The sequence below is a fragment of the Scylla paramamosain genome, chromosome 18 (genome assembly GCF_035594125.1).
Source record: "Scylla paramamosain isolate STU-SP2022 chromosome 18, ASM3559412v1, whole genome shotgun sequence".
NCBI lineage: Eukaryota > Metazoa > Arthropoda > Malacostraca > Decapoda > Portunidae > Scylla > Scylla paramamosain.
The window spans coordinates 19,482,150-19,494,649 of NC_087168.1; positions in this window are offsets into that span (position 1 = coordinate 19,482,150).

Below are 12,500 nucleotides of genomic sequence, written 5' to 3' on the forward strand. Positions count from 1 at the left end.
TTTCTTTTCTTTTTTTTTTTGGTTCCTGTTAAGGTGAGTTTATATTGTTTTATTTGGATTATTATTATTATTTTTTTTTCAAAGGGCATTGATGTGATAAGTCAGGTTCTCCTGTGTGTTTTTCATATTGATAATGTAGAATCTTTGTTGAACTATTACTAGAATCATGAAAACACCATTGAAAACCACCAAAACCTAACCTAACCTAACCTAACTTGATCTAACCGTTACCTAACCTAACCTAATCTAACCTAAACTAACATAACCCAATAACCTACCCTTACCTAACCTAACCTTAATAACTTCCACTAGACACTATTAAAAGTAAAAAGGGAAATGGACCTGACTTGAAGAAAAAAAAAAGTTAAAATTTTGTGAATGCAGTGTTTAACTAATACTCTTGGTTTATATACGTTTTCTGTGCACTTTATATTTTGTGGTTAGAAGGGTAACTTGGAAATATGTGTAAATGTAAAGTGTATGTTTTTTTTTTTTAATGGGTGTACGTGTCTGTATGTATATAATGTAGTGAAATGTGAAGAGAATTTTATGATATATTTAGTTCTATATGCCGGAAGGGTCAAGGATAAAAATAAATAAGTAAATAAATAGTTGTTTTTTTTTCTCTATATTTTACTGCGTTTATTTATTTATTTATTTTTTTATTTATTTTCTTGTTTTCTGTTCATAAAGTATTACGCTCAAGTTGCAACACTCTCTCTCTCTCTCTCTCTCTCTCTCTCTCTCTCTCTCTCTCTCTCTCTCTCTCTCCCTCAGAATTCTTTCCCTTCATTCCCTCTTCCTGTTCCTGATATTATTTTATCCTTTTCTTTTATTTATTGAATCACAAGTTACAAAAAATACTAACAAGAATAACTAGTTTTATTTCTTCTTATCCTTTGGCATTTTCATGGTTAAAAGAGTTTGTGTGTCTGTCTGTCTGTCTGTCTGTTTGTTTGTCTGTCTGTTTGTTTGTCTGTTTGTTTGTCTGCCTGTTTGTTTGTCTGTTTGTCTGTCTGTCTGTTTGTCTGTCTGTTTGTTTGTCTGCCTGTGTGTTTGTCTGTCTTTTCTGTCTCTTCAGTTCTGATAGTCTATATGCTTTCCCTGATTCCGTCTCTCTCTCTCTCTCTCTCTCTCTCTCTCTCTCTCTCTCTCTCTCTCTCTCTCTCTCTCTCTCTCTCTCTCTCTCTCAGTTGAATAAACTCCATAAATGTTTCCCTGTACACACACACACACACACACACACACACACACACACACACACACACACACACACACACACACACACACACCATGCCCCCCTCTCTATTTTCTCAACCGCTTTTAATTCTATTTTCTTCCTTTTCTTCTCACTTTCCCTCACTCCCCTCTTCCTCTCTCTTTACATCCTTGCCCAGCGTATACCTTCCTCGGAGTACTTCCCCTCACCACCACCACCACCACCACCACCACCACCAGCAAGGTACTCTCTGCTATCTTTGGGCAGACCAAACCCTCGTGTTCTTAATTTCCTACAACAGATATCCTTGTTGTAGTGGCGAACATGCAGGCTTGTTGGCTTGATCGTGTGTGTGTGTGTGTGTGTGTGTGTGTGTGTGTGTGTGTGTGTGTGTGTGTGTGTGTGTGTGTGTGTGTGTATGTGTGTGTTTGTTTCCTTATCTTCTCCTCTTCTGTTTTTCTTTCAGTTTCTTTTCCCATCTAAGTTTCCTTCCTGATTTTCCTTCTTTTACCTCTTCTTATTTCTTTTTTTCTCCTCATTCATTTTTTTTAACTCTAATCTCTTATCGATACTTCTCTTCTAACTGGTTTCTTCTGTCCACTTGATTCACGTTCTCATGACGTTCTCCTCCTCCTCCTCCTCCTCCTCCTCCTCCTCCTCCTACTCCTGGTATTCTTAATTTTTCGTCTCCTTATCCATTTCCTTTAAGTTCTCCTTCTCTTGATCCTTCTCACACTCTTTTTTATCCTCATTCTTCTTTTTAATCTTCCTTTACTTCTCCTTCTCCACCTCCTCGCCTTCCTTTTTATTCTCCTTCTCTTCCTCCATCACGTTCTTGAATTAACCTTCCTCCTCTAACTGATCCAATTCCCACTCCTTGTCCTGGCCTTCACTCTGCAAACCCTTCTCCTCCTCCTACTAATACTTCCATCTTCTGTTTCCCTGTCCTGCTAATCCACCAACTCCACCTCCTCCTCCTCCTCCTCCTCCTCCTGCTCCAACTGCTCCTGGTAATCTTCCACCAACTCCACCTCCTCCTCCTCCTCCTCCTCTTCATCCTAGTTGACACGCCCACGATCACTATCACGGCCCAAAACGTCAGATATTGGTGTCAATCCCCCTTCAGGCCACGACACCTGGGCAGGAACCTCTCGCATGTCTCCAGGAATATCAGAGTAAGTGACCTCCCTCGACTGGGCGCGGATAGGACGAAGTTACGAGGCACGGTCCAAGGGAATTCCGCTCCTAAGGGCCTGCGAGGGCTTATCACCGTCTTAATGCGAGGGGGAGAGCGGGTCTAATCTGCAGATCAATTTGGAAGTTCCGATATAGCTAGGGAGTCACACTGCTAATGACCTATTTAGCTCTGGCCTGGGAGAGAGAGAGATGGAGAGAGGGTGGAGACTCTGAGAGGATATGTACTGTATCTTCTGAGGATTCCATGGGCTTCCTGGTTCATGCTTCAAGACAACAGGGCACAGCTAGGGTGGGAGGATTACCAGAGTGAGTGGCTTCGGGTGCTGAGAGATGCGTCTTAGCTGCCCAAGGTGAGAGAGGCAGCAGGGAAGGGAAGTGAGGATGGGATGCAAGTGGTAGGTGAGGCTGAGTGGTGGTAGATGGTGTAGCGAGTGTGAGTGGGAGTTAAGATGTGTGTGGGGAGAAGGTAAGGCTGAATAAAGATGTAAGAATAGGAGAATATAGTGAGTTTGTACATTGAAGGCTCGTATGGTGAGTGAAAATGATGGAGAGTGAGCTTGTGAAGTAAATGTGAGCAAGGTGAAGGTGAGGCTGAGTATTGATTTATGATAGTGTACAGTGTAGAGTGAAAATGAAGAAAAGTGAGGTGAAGCTGAGATGTGGATAAAAAAAAAGAGATGTTTATAGAAATGCAAGTTACAATAGTTGAAATAAAGAACATATTACGTTGATGATAAGTAAAGAATTATTCATATGAGGAATTACTGAACTGAATAAAGCTAAAACAGGAGGAGGAGGAGTAGGAGGAGGAGGAGGAGGAGGAAAGGAAGGAGATTAAGAAAGGAAGACGAGAGAGGAAGAGGAGATGAAAATTAATAAAAAAAAGAATAGAGGAGCAGGATGCAGAGGATGAGGAAGAGGAGATGCGTTCGAGAAAGAAGAGTAGGAGGAGGAGGAAGGAGGGAGAAAAGAAGGAAGAAGAGATTAAAAGAAGCAAGGAAACACAAGTAGAGGAAGTAAGAGGAGAAGGAAGAGAGTCCATCCGGGAGAGAGAGAGAGAGAGAGAGGGAGAATGATACCTGGAGGAGACAAAATGCTCTCCTTCATTTTCCTTCTCCTCCTCCTCCTCCTCCTTGTGATGAAATGGGGGAAGCGAGTGAAAGGAGGGGAAGACAGGATGCGGGAAGAGAGACACACACACACAGAGAGAGAGAGAGAGAGAGAGAGAGAGAGAGAGAGAGAGAGAGAGAGAGAGAGAGAGAGAGAGAGAGAGAGAGAGAGAGAGAGAGAGAGAGAGAGAGAGAGAGAGAGAGAGAGAGAGAGAGAGAGAGAGTAACAACAGTTATGCCGAAATGATTCTTCTTTTTCTTCTTCGTCCTCCTCCTCCTCCTCTTCGTCTTCATCTTCGTCTTCCCTTTCGTTCTTTTCGTCTTCCTCCTTCTCTCATTCCTCCTCTTCGTCCTCATTTTCGTCCTCTTCGTCTTCCTCCTCCTCCTCCTCCTCCTCCTCCTCCTCCTCCTCCTCCTACTCCTACTCCTACTCCTCTTCCTCCTCCTCCTCCTCCTCTTCCTCCTCCTCCAGCACAGCCTCACTTCCCGGAAGGCTCGGCGCTTCTTCCCTTCCACTTAATTTCCTGCCGAGATTTAGGTGTCAGTGTCTCGCCGCGCCTCTCGCCACCTGACCATGGAAGACCCTCAAGTGGCGCCCCTCAAGGAGTCTCCGGAATCCTGACCCTCGCAACTCCTTCCCTTTGTCCCTTCCGTTGTCGCGTCGCCAGGAGCAATGCATGGTGCTAAGATGTTTGGTGTTACTGTGAGTATGTGTGTGTGTGTGTGTGTGTGTGTGTGTGTGTGTGTGTGTGTGTGTGTGTGTGTGTGTGTGTGTGTGTGTGTGTGTGTGTGTGGTTTGTTGATATGCCTTTATTTTTCTGATGGAAGGGAGATTTTGTGGAAGGAGTCAAAGATAAAGGCGGCAAAGACAGCGAGTGAAAAATGGTGTCAATAAAAACTCACAAGGAAGGCCAAATATATGAAATGTTTTTAACTATTTTGGGAAGCGATGATTATGGATATTTTTTTTATTTATTTTTATTTTAGAAAAGCTACGAGACAAAGTTAAGGTAAGCATGAGGAACAAGAGGATGTGTGCAACAAGATGGTGAGGAAGAACAGAAGACCCAAGCACAAAACCAGAGTAATTCTTAACTTTATGGGAGGCGATAATTATGCAAGCTTCCCTCATTTTTACACAACAAAATCCACGCGAACAAGAGCCTGAACTGGCATACAATACAGGACACGAGAACATGGCGGACGAGGAGAGGATGAAAGCAAACAGAACAGAGGCAAGAACAAGGCCACGCAGAACACCTCGCCGGACGGACACTCGGGTCAACTCCGCCGGCAAAATGACCTCGACTTAACAAGCCAATCAGGTGTAATTGACAGAGTGGCCGGCGGTGCCTCGCTTCTTGATTGGTGGACGTAACCTTAAGGGGCAGCTCATCGGGGGCCCTGAGATCTAATACCTCCTCGCAGTGCTAATCTCCGCTACCCGGGGTGATGCAGGGCCCGCCTCGCCACCTGTGTGCCTTCCTTCCTCAGGTGGCTGGCAGGTGGGCGACTGGCTACATGTGCACACAGATTGACAGAAAGACAGACAGGAAACAGACAGATAGATAGATACACAGAAAAGTGAAGACAGACAGACAGACAGAAAAATGGGTCAAAAGCCAGACAGAGGGATAATTAGAGCGACAAACAGACAGACATACAAGTAGATACGTAGATAAGTAGACAGACATACATACATACATACACACACACACACACACACACACACACACACACACACACACACACACACACACACACATAGAGATAGACCAACAGAAAGGTAAATAAATAGATAGACAGACAGGCAGACACATAGATAAATAGACATAAAGATAGTCACGTACAATTCTCTCTCTCTCTCTCTCTCTCTCTCTCTCTCTCTCTCTCTCTCTCTCTCTCTGAAATGCCTGAATTCACAAACCCGGATATTGAAGACATATTTTTTTTACACGTCCCTTTCTCAACTTCCTGTCGCTCTCTCTCTCTCTCTCTCTCTCTCTCTCTCTCTCTCTCTCTCTCTCTCTCTCTCTCTCTCTCTCTCTACTATGACAGTTTTTTTTCTCAACGGCAGCAACTTCAAAGAAAAATAAACAAATAAATAAAGGGAAAAGCAGAACATCCATTGCTAATTAGTCTGTTTCCGCGAAAGAATAAACCCTCTCTCTCTCTCTCTCTCTCTCTCTCTCTCTCTCTCTCTCTCTCTCTCTCTCTCTCTCTCTTACATTTTTTACACCTGTGCGTAAACGTGTATGTGTGTTGCAGTGAGAGGGGGAAGAGCACGTGGTGAAGGGGAGAGAGAGAGAGAGAGAGAGAGAGAGAGAGAGAGAGAGAGAGAGAGAGAGAGAGAGAGAGAGAGAGAGAGAGAGAGAGAGAGAGAGAGAGAGAGAGAGAGAGAGAGAGAGAGAGAGAAAGGAAGGTCAGGGAAGAAAGTTTACAGAGGGGTGAGGGTTACAGATACAGAGAGAGAGAGAGAGAGAGAGAGAGAGAGAGAGAGAGAGAGAGAGAGAGAGAGAGAGAGAGAGAGAGAGAGAGAGAGAGAGAGAGAGAGAGAGGGTGCTAGGGGAAAAAGAGTGACCTTGAAACAGGAAAGAGTGATGGTGGAGGGGACAGGACTGGAGCTGCTGTGGTGAGAGGGGAGAGGGACGGGAGAGGGAAGAGGGAGAGGGAAGAGGGAGAGGGAGAGAGAAGTGAATGCCGATAAAGATGACGTGGCCACTACACCAGTAAGGGGAACAAGTGGAATAAACACAATAAAGTAGACTAAAAAATATAAAATCAAAACACATCTTGGAAATGAAGTGAAATTTAAAAAAATGGAGTTTCCCAGAGAGAGAGAGAAAGAGAGAGAGAGAGATGTATATACACACACACACACTCTCTCTCTCTCTCTCTCTCTCTCTCTCTCTCTCTCTCTCTCTCTCTCTCTCTCACGCACTCACTCACACACACACAAGGGGAAGTAGAGGAAGGATAAGGGAGAAGAGCCAGGGAGGGAGGGAGGCAGGGAGGGAGGCAGGGCAGGGAGACAGGAAGGTGTCACTTACGGCCCGGGCGTCGCGGAGATCAGGTTGATGCCGCCCCAACTGGTGACGGATTGTGGTGTGGGAACCAAGTCGCCCCGCCCCACCGTGCCCGCCCCCGCCCAGCTCCGCCCCAGCTGCCTCTAGTGCCAGTCGAGCTCCCAAGCCTCTCAGCCTCGCCCCCCTCCTCCTCCAGCCAGCCAGCCAGCCAGCCAGCCAGCCAGCCAGCCAGCCAGCCATCCCTTCCTTCCTCAATAGCTCCCTGTAGTGTCATCTGTTGCCTTCCGCTAACTCGCTAAAACTGAGCATAAGAGAAATGCGTGTTTTCTGGCAGGTTTTCAATGTTGGCGTCTTGTTTTCTTGTGATGGGGAGGGTATTAGTGCATGTAATTTGAAGTAGAGGTCTTTTTTTTCTATTTATTTTTTTTGTGCTTGTTTTTGTCAGGGTTTCAATGTTGGGTTTTTGTGTTTTCTTATAAGGAATGTTAGTGCATACAATTTATAGCTCTTTCTTTCCCTTCCTTTTTTTTTTTGGGGGGAGGGTGTGGATGATCTGTCTTTTTCCTAATTCCTGTTTGTTTTCACTTACCCTCCTTCTCACTTTATGAAATCTATTCCGTATGCATTTCCGAAGCTTTTTTTCTGAGCCATTAGACATCTTAACCTCTTTCACTCCCATATCCTTAGACCCCAAGAAGAAGACAGAACAGAACGTCTTAGGGGCGTGACAGTAAGAGAGACGAGTAACAAGTGACGGTGGAAGAGTGAAGAACGAAGCAATGCAGGAAACAGCAGAAGCAAGGAGTGGGCGACCTAAGAAGCGTTAGAAAGCAAGACAGGACACAAGAAGAAGGAGAAAAAGAAGTGGAAAAAAAAAAAAAAGAGGAAAACAAGAGGAGACAGGTGCATGACATTTCCAATGGTACCAGGTGCGTTTATATTTAGCATTAGCGGAGACCTGCCTCCCTGACGGCCTGGCTGCGCGTCACCGCTACGGGGAACAGTTACGGCTAGCCCACGTGACCGCCGTGACGTCACACAGCCTCCCCCCAACAGCCCCCCGCGGGAAGAGGAGGAGGTGACAAGGAACGAACTCACAGAACTTAAACACACACACACACACACACACACACACACACACACACACACACACACACACACACACACACACACACACTTCCATCCCCATCCATTGCACTTAGCCACCACCGCCACGATCATCACCACCTGAGCACTCACTGTTCACTCTCACACTCTCCCACACTCTCCCTCCTTGCCTCTCCCATCCGGCCACGCGCATAGCTCAACAGGAGTGAATCACTGCCCCAGAGAAGCAGCTCCACCCATCAGTAATTCAAGAGTAAACACAGACTCAGCATCTCGTCTTCCAACACCAGCAGGAGGGAGGAGACGGGGCAAGGCTACACTATTTTCACTGAACTAACTCCTCTCCTCTCCGACCTGCTCCTCTTCTTCTTCTTCTTCTTCTTCTTCTTCTTCTTCTTCTTCTTCTTCTTCCTGCTGCTGCTGCTGCTGGTGCCTACATCTCGAGGGCAGAAAAGAAGGTAGGTATGTCTCCCCTCCTCCTCCTCATCATCATCATCATCATCATCTTCCTCTTCTTCCTCCTCCTCCTCCTCCTCCTCCTCCTCCTCCTCCTCCTCCTCCTCCTCTTCCTCTACCTGCATGCGTGCGTGCTTCTAGTCTTCCTCTTCTTTTTCCTGATACTATTTCTTCTGTTTCTTTTTTCTCTCTCTTTCTCTGTACTTCCTTCTTTTCTTTCTTCTCCCTCTACTTCTTTCTTCTTCTCTTGCTTTCTTTCTCTCTGTGATTTAAGTATACAAGTATTCTTCTGCTTCATTTTCTTCCTCGTCTCCCTTCTTCTTTTAGTCTATGGCTCAGATAAATTCTTCTAGTTCTCTTCCTCTTCCTCCTTAGTCTTCTTCCAACACCTCTTCCTCCTCCATTTTCTTCCAACCCCTCTTCGTCCTCCTCTTCTCACTCTACTCCTCAAATATATCCTTCTAACTCTCTTCCTCTTTCTTTTCTCCGTCTTCCCTTTCCTTCTCTCATTTTACGCCCCAGCTTTATCCTCCTCCTCCTCCTCCTTCTTTTCTTTAATTTCTTTTTGTCTCATCTTGTTCCTCTTTTAATTCCTGTGATCTAATCTTCTTTTTTTTTCTTTTATCCCTCTTTCTATTCTTTATCCCTTCTTCCTGTGCAATTATACTTCCTTTCTTCTTTTATATTTTATTTCTTATCCTTTCGTGTTTCTTCGGTTTCTTTCTCATTTCACTTTCTTTTTTTTTTTTAATTCCATCTTCCAACACCGCGTTTCTATTTCTCCTTCTTATTATTCTTCTTATCATGTTTCTCTTTCTCTCCTTTTCCTTCCTTTTCTCATTGGAAGTGTACCGAATTTCAAGGTATTTTCCTTATTGAGATTCCTCCTGCCTTCCTTTTCCCTCTCCTTCCTCCTTTCCTTATTCCTTTTCCTTTGCGGCGCCTCCCTGGAGAGAGAAGTCTGTCTTTCTTCCACTCTCTCTCTCTCTCTCTCTCTCTCTCTCTCTCTCTCTCTCTCTCTCTCTCTCTCTCTCTCTGGTTAACTTTTTTTTTTTGCTTTCCTGAATCTCCTGCACCTTCCTCTTGATTCTCCTCCTCCTCCTCCTCCTCCTCCTCCTCCTCCTCCTCCTCCTCCCGTCCTTCCCCGTTTCTTTGCTTCTTCCTCCCTCCCTCCTCCTCCTTCTTCCTCGAGGCTCACGGCCCAGAATGTTGATTTATGCACATATTCACTGCTTCTGGTAATTTTTCTTTGCGCTGGGAGGAACAGGAGGAGGAGGAGGAGGAGGAGGTAGTGGTAGTGGTGGTGGTGGAAGGTGAACAGTATAATGACTAAAGGTTAACAATTTCATACAAGGCAAATATGATGTAGGTTGAATAATAATGATGTCTATGAGGATGATGATGATGAAGAAGGAAAAAAGACGACGAAAAACGATTAATGAAGAAGATGACGACGACAGCGACAACAAAGAGGAAGAAAAAGAAGAACAAGAAGACAATCATTACAACAACCACGACGAAGAAAACGACAAAAACGGAAACGACAAACGGAACCAACGCAGTCACCCTCGAAAAAGAAAACGGGAGAAAAAAAAAAAAAAAAAAGAACTGGCGATGAAGACACGCAGGAGATGAAACAATAGGAAAAAAAAAACACAAAACACGGATAACCAAGCCATGAGTGAGACATAAAAAGAAAGGAAGCTTAAAAATACACACGTGCCTTACGAAAAACTTAAAGAAAAAGGCAAAAAGGGCAAGAACATGACCAGCGATGGCGTCTTTCTGGAAGGTAAGGCTGAGACAACACGCTGCTCAGGTATGCACGAGAGATAAAAACACAGGTATGGAATGGGGAAAAAAGATTAGCGAGAAAATAGACAAGAGCAGCGTATGAGGAAGAGAAAGAAGAAGATGGTAGAGGAGGAGAAGTAAGAGGCTGTGGTGGTGGTGGTGGTGGTAGTGGTGGTGAGTTTACATATATGGGGCTGGAAAAAAAAAAAAATAGGAAGAGGAAAAGAAGGAAGAGAAGGAAAGTGGTAGAAGAGAAAAAAAAAGATAAGTTGGAGACGGTAGTAGTGGTGGTAATGGTAGTGGTGGTGAGTTTACATATTATATGGGAAGAGAAAAAGAAGAGACGACGATGAAAAGGAGAAGGAAGAGAAGAAAGGTAGTGGTGGAAGAAGAGAAGGAAGTAAGAAGCAATGCAGTTGGTAGTGATGGTGGTGATGGCGATGGTGATGTTAAGTTCACAAATATGGTATGGGAAAAAAGAGAGACGAAAATAAAGCATGAGGAAGAAAAGAAGAAAGAAAAGGAGGTGGAAGAGAAGCAGTAGTAGGAGCAGGAATGAGACAATACAGCATGGTGGTGGTTGAATTGAGAGAGAGAGAGAGAGAGAGAGAGAGAGAGAGAGAGAGAGAGAGAGAGAGAGAGAGAGAGAGAGAGAGAGAGAGAGAGAGAGAGAGAGAGAGAGAGAGAGAGAGAGAAGGAAAATTACACGAAGAAAAGAGAGAGACGCTACACCCCAAGCAGAGGTATATTTGCCGTTACAATATTAAGCAGACTCTCCCTCTGTGTGTGCAGCAGGGAACCACCTCTGTTCTGTCTTCACCAATTAACGAAACTTCTACCTGTTAATTAGAAATTCTCATTGGCCGTGTCATTAGTTATGCTTAGGGTAAAGAAATGATGTCTCAAAGATGGAGCGAGAACGAGAGAGAGAGAGAAAGAGAGAGAAAGAGACGAGAGAGAGACGAGATTACATAAGACAGTGATAAAAAAAAGAATGAAGAAACAAAACTAAGAGATGAATAAAAGAGATAAACGTAACAAGAAGAAGAAGGAGAAAAAGAAGGGAAAACAAAAAGTAAGAGCAAAAGAAGGAATGATAAGTCTTGACAGCAACGACAGCGGAGATACAGAAAACGAAAGGTGGATGGAGAAGGATGAAAGGATAAGGAGGAGGAGCACAGACAGAATCCATTGAAGGCAATAACTGAGTTGCCCAAATGGTAAAGTCAACATTATCCAAGAGGGTGAAGAGGAACGAGTAGCGAGAAGAGAGAGAGAGAGAGAGAGAGAGAGAGAGAGAGAGAGAGAGAGAGAGAGAGAGAGAGAGAGAGAGAGAGAGAGAGAGAGAGAGAGAGAGAGAGAGAGAGAGAGAGAGAGAGAGATACAGGAGGAGGAGGAAGAGGAGGAGGAGGAGGAGTCTAAGGCCTGTCGAAGTACTGATGATCGAGCGAGGCCAATTAAACACAGGAGAAAGAAAGCTCTTAATTAGAAGCTCAGCAGGAAAGAGGGGGAAAAAAAGACAAGAGAGTTAATTTCCTCATGAAGATAAAAGGGTTGAGACGAGTGAGTGAGATGGGAGATACGAGTAGTTCCTTGGAGAGAGAGAGAGAGTGAGGGAGAGAGGAAGGAAGACTCTCTCCCTCTCCCTCTCTCCCTCTCTCCACGCACGCACCGTCGGAGGAGAAATTACAGCAGCAGGGCAAATAAGAATACATAATTCAAGGCCATTTGCTCGCGCTCAGCTCAGTCCATTGAGGCGTGAGAAGACGGGAATTCAGATCAGGAAACTCACCACGCTGACTCAGGTGAAGGACTGAGTGAGTGCTGGGTAAGGAGGTGAGGAAGTGTGGGTGAGACTGAGAGGGAAGGAAATAAACAGTAAAAAAAAACTAAGTATGCATTTAAGACTGAGAAAGAAAGTGTGGGCATGTGAGGCTGAAAAATAAAGCAAGTTAAGGTTGTTTTTTTTAGGGAAGTAAGTGTGCATATGGTATATACTTGAGATGCCTGGAGTGAATGAATAAGAGAGTGAGTATCTTCTAGGTAAATAAAGGAGTAAGAAAGTGAGGTTGACAAGTTGAGAGGGAGTAAAGAAGTGAATAAGCGTCTTGCATGTGAAATTGATAAACCTGTTAATAAGTAAGAAAATTATTGTCTTACATGTGAGATTGACAAGGTGAGGTTAGGTAAGTGAGATAAAATTACCTGATAGTAGTAGTAGTAGTAGTAGTAGTAGTAGTAGTAGTAGTAGTAGTAGTAGTAGTAGTAGTAGTAGTAGTAGTAGTAATAGTAGTAGTAGTAGTAGTAGTAGTAGTGGCAGAGGCAACAGCAATGATAGTGTAGAAGTTATTAGCAATATCAATATTCTTGTTACGAAGGTATAATACAAAGAAAAAAACACATATTTTCGTGCACCATTAGTTAGGTGGACAGAGAACAGCTGCCGCACACAAGCCGCACAGCCACACACACACACACACACACACACACACACACACACACACACACACACACACACACACACACACACACACAATCCCCACATCCCCAAACACACACACACACACACACACACACACACACACACACACA